The sequence below is a fragment of the Caretta caretta genome, chromosome 3 (assembly GCF_965140235.1).
Source record: "Caretta caretta isolate rCarCar2 chromosome 3, rCarCar1.hap1, whole genome shotgun sequence".
NCBI classification, from domain to species: Eukaryota; Metazoa; Chordata; order Testudines; family Cheloniidae; genus Caretta; species Caretta caretta.
In genome coordinates, this window is record NC_134208.1 from 14,271,545 (window position 1) to 14,276,757 (window position 5,213).

The window sequence follows — 5,213 nt, forward strand, 5'->3', positions numbered from 1 at the left end:
AAATCACCAGGTGAAATCCCCTAGACTGGGTTACTCAGGAAATCAGACTAGATGATCATACTGTTCCCTTTTGGCCTTAAAATTTATAAATCTATTTTGCATGAAACCTCCATAATGAACTCCTGGCATCCATCCTATCTCCTGTCTCCATTCCAAACAATCCAGTCTCTCATTTATTAAATCTTCTACAGAGGCTGACTTTCTCCCAAGCAGCTAGCTTCCACTCTGCTGCAGAAGAACAATTGGAGGATAAAGTGATTGTGTTCATGGCTTTAAAATGTTTGGCATATTGTACTGTTCACAAAGGGTGCCTCCAGAGCCCACTAGAGTCAGTGGGAGTCTTTCCATTTAGTGAGCACTGGATCAGGCCCTTATTTCACATCACATTAGAAGTGACTTCCCTCCCCCCCACCCCCAGAAACATGCAGTTCACTTCATGCTCATGTATCGGTGTTCCTATCTCTGCTGCCCTCACAGTGTATATGGAGAGCTCTTTAAGCAGATCCAATACTGAGTTAGGCCAGAATTCAGGAGAGGACTTCAGCATGTGCTTAAAGTTAAGCACATGCTTGAACCTCATTGATTTCAAGCACGTGCTGAAGTGCTGTCCTTCCAGAATCACGCCCTTAATGTGCAGTAGAACCTCACTTATTCAACCATCGTGTATCAGTTAAATACAGAGGTGACATGAGTGATATGTCACTCTCCCTCCAGACATCACACACTGGTGTGTATAGAAAGAGATCACAAAAGAAATGTTCCCCTGACTATAGGGGGAGCTGGCCTAGTGACCGCTGCATAAAGCGTTACAAATTGCCATTTCCCTTCTCTCACTTGTGCTCCTGCCACAGGAAATTTCCACTATCACTGACCAGTTCAAGGCCATCCCCAACTCAGCAGCAGATGCTGCTGCCAGAGCAGGAGCGGGAAACTGGCTGGGCTAAGCTCCCGCTACCTGTAAATCCCCATGGCCTATCTGCCCTCCTCCTTTCAGAGGGGCAGGTGGTGCGATAAAGAGAAACAGGCCATGTTTCTCCACAACCACTCCACAGGCAGAGCAAGTGATGCCAGTGGCTAATCCCCACTCTGAGAGCAATACGTGGGCCAGGAGCTCTTCCAGCACCAGGAGTGGGACAAAAGAGAGAGCACCAGGCTGGGCTGCCCCCGGACAGCCCCCAGCAACACAGGCTGCACTCAAGGAAAACAACCTTCTCCTGCTGGTAGCTAGCCTTGTTAGTGCTGTAGCTCAAGTAGTAGCTGTGCATGCTGAAAGTTCAGGGTTTTAACCCTAGGGATGACTTTATGAATGGGAGGGGTTTTATGCGTAAGCGTAAATATATATTTGTTTGTTTTTTAAAAGAAATCTAGGAAATGATATGCAAAATCCCCTTCATTACAAGAACTTTATTAAGGTTGCAAAGCCCAACAGTTGGAAGTCAAGATATGCCAGATTTATGCTTGCCCTTGTGCATATGCATTATGATACAATTCTTGTTTCAATGTTACAACGCCTGTTTTAAAGCACGTTTCTCATTCAATGCACAGGTTGGACACAGAAGGGGCCAGAAATAAGGTTTGCATAAGCAATCGTAAATCTGGCATTTACTAACTTGCAAGTGCTTGACTTTGCAACCTAAATAATGTTCTTTTCACATATTTGTGTGTGTGTGTGTGTGTGATTTAATATGTAGGTTCACAATAATATGTACCAGCAGAATATTGGAAAATCCTTAAATTTCAACCCTGGTTAAATTAACCAAATCTGATCGATATTTTTTCAAATAAATTCAATAAATGGCCCTTTTAATAAACAAATCATAACCAATAGCTTTTTTCCCTTTGAAAGAATTTAGCAATCACAAAGATTGTAAATATTGAAAATGAGACGTTAGCTAGAGGAAACACTTAGATAGTAACTGGATGTATTTAGTGTATGAATTAGAAGGGGAAATGGCCTTCATTTCAGAATAAGTGAGAGATTCGCATACAATATATGCTTAATAAAAAGTGAACTTTGCTCTCAATTTCATAATGCTGGTTTTCTTTGATTCTTTCCTTACTGGAGCAATTAAACATGCCTCTGAATGACTCTTAATCCTCTCTCTCACTAGGAGAGTGGGGTCCCGGCTTCCTTCAGCAACACTGTAGTTCCTGACTTTCCCCCTCTCCCCACCATGATGATCAGTGGGTAATCAACAATGTTCAACTTCTCTTCTTTGCACCATTAAAATGAAACAGACGGTCATTCAGACCACAAAAGAATGAATTTGTTCAACCTAGCTATGCCACACTAAAGTTTAACTCTGTTATAGCCTCATGCCCTTTTCTTTACGCCACTTGTTTTCAGTTCCAGGGCCACAGATCAATTTTCCATGTCCCCAGTTGGTGGCTAAGATCACTCTAAATTAGGCCCACCCTACAGCATAGTTACAGCCATGGACTTGTAATCAGATGGTGATATTCCTCTGAGAAAATTCCATCACTCAGAGATGTTGTGTCCAGACAGCAACTTTTCCCCTCCCACAAGCACGATCTGACAGACCTCCTAATATCTGAAAACTGAAGAGCCTGAAGATTTTATTGCTTTGATGTGACATGCCACATTCATTATTTACTACGATCATTTCTGCAGACTTGATCAGCAGCACTTTAAAAGTGGTCAGCTTTTAAGCTTGATTTCCTCAAAGCTTTAAAGAGTTTGCAGAGAAGCAATGGATATTAATGGAAATACCTTTCTATGTAATATTATATACACCTCTACCCCGATATAACGCGGTCCTTGAGAGCCAAAAAATCTTACCGCGTTATAGGTGAAACCGCGTTATATCAAACTTGCTTTGGCCTTGAGCATTTCCCTTATTAATAGTCACTTCCCACCCCCTGACTGACCCCTCAGAACTCCCACGCCCTATCCAACGCCCCCGTCCCCTGACTGCCCTGACCCCTATCTACACCCCCGCCACATGACAGGCCCCCCGGGACTCCCACCGCCTATCCAATGCCCCCATCCCCTGATCGCACCGCCCCCAGAACCTCAGAACCATCCAACCCTCCCGTCCCCTGACCACCCCCCGAGACCCTCTGCCCCTTATCCAACCCCTCAGCCCCGGCCCGACACCCTTAACATGCCACTCAGAGCCGCGTGTCAGAGCCTGATGGGCGGATCCGCCAGAGCGTGCAGCCCCGCCCCCCAGAGCGCTGCTTTACCGCATTATATCCAAATTCGTGTTATATCAGGTTGCATTCTATCGAGGTAGAGGTGTATTATATTAGTGAAAAAGCACTCTGCAGAGCAATAAGAACTTTTCTATTTTCTTGCTGATTCTGCTGCTTTGGTCTTTATTCTGTAAAGGGCTTAAAAGCATGCTCAGTTTTAGGCCCATATCCAACACGGGGTTAAGTGTTAAAGGTTAAAGCTCAACACGGAGTTAAGTGTTTTGCTGGATCAAGGCCTTTACGTCTGAGGAGCTCAATTTGAACAGCTGCTACACTGTGCAGAGTAAGAGGAATCATCTAGTTTTTTTTAAGTGGGCATTATTTGGTTAAGACATATTCTGCTCTTGGTCAGCCAAATGCTGACGGCTCATTCAAGTGCCATGTGATAGTACTGATCTTTTATCAGTGTTACAATTTCTGTGGTTCAAATAAAGTATTAAGCCTAACTCCACTTTCCCCCAAACAGATAGTTTAAAGGGGCACTCAGACGTGTTAATTTGGTCTAAAATACACATTTTGAATAAAAGAAAAACAACAAGAAGGTTTTTTTTCCAAATCAAAAACCAAAAAAAATTTTTGTGCGTGTGTGTTTAAAACATTACATATGGCAACAGGAAAACCCCATTCCTTTGATGTGATTGCAAGCCAGACATTGCAGAATTGTTATAAAGCAGGAGATCCTGGAAATATAATGGACTGGTATCAAAATATAAACTGAAGTAACAGAGATATTCAAACCACTTGTTTCAAATCCTGCAACAGGGCTTCATGCAGGAGCAGTGGTGCATCCATACAGATCTAATTGTATGGTCAGGGCTGATGTTAGCAACATTGGTGAGTTGATCCAGTCTTTCTTTAAATGTGTGGTTTGTCATTTTCAGCCTATAGGTTAGTCAACAACTGTCACGTGTTGTTATTGCTGCACCCTTATTGGTGGACTGAAAACAGGAGCAGAGTGACTAGCAACTCACAAGTAGGGAACTTCCTGGGTTGAATTTTCATCCAAATAAAAGTTTGCACTAAAATCCATAAAACTTTCAGGACTGGCAAACAGTTTCACAAATACTTCAGTGGCTGTCTGAATACTCTTGAACTGGTATATTACCCCCTCAAATCTTTCTGAACCTCAAACTTTGTTCTTTTATCTATATTTTTGCTGTTCCAACAGCTTTACTGACTGATCTGTTTTCTCTGTCTGGGCAAAGAGAAACCCAAAGAACAAATAACTATAGATTCCTACATTGCAAAGCCAGAAGGGATCATTGTGATCATCTAGTCTGACCTCCTGAATAACACAGACCACAGAACATCCGCCAAATAATTCCTGCTTGAACCAGAGCATAATTAACCTAAATAGTGAAATGTAAATCTTTTGGTGTTAGTAATCTAAGCCTTATTTGTAACTAATAAAGACATTGGTGATTTTTAAAAAATATGGTATTTAACCTCTTCCCCTTTAAACAATTATTCATTCAAAAGATTTTCTACTTAATTCTTGTATGTTTTAGAGATTGTAAAACAGAACCAAGGGGTGCTTCTTAGACTTAGTAAAACCAATTCTCTGTGCCAAGCTAGTCCTAGTGCTAAGGGTTAAGTGGTTTCTCATACTTCATACCAGATAAAGGGGTTTTTTTCCACCTTTTTTAATTAGAGCAATTTATATCTTGGTGAAATGACTAAGTACTACTGCATTTTGGAGTTGATAGCTATGTGCACCATATTTCCAAACTGCTGTTTTCCCCTTTTTTTTTTTTAAAGTACCATAGTGACAACATTATCTATTACTAGAAAAGGACTAGAAGAGAAACTTTGCACTATAAATTATATGAAACATGTAAGTTACCCGGCTTGTTTTAGCATTAAATAACATTTCATACCCAGAAGCAGCCTGTGGAATAGGAATCGACTAACTGAACCCTATTACTCCCCTCCCCTGCTGGGTGTGACACTTGGGCCAGTCTCTCTTCTTGGCAGTATCATCCAGCCCCATTGAAGGC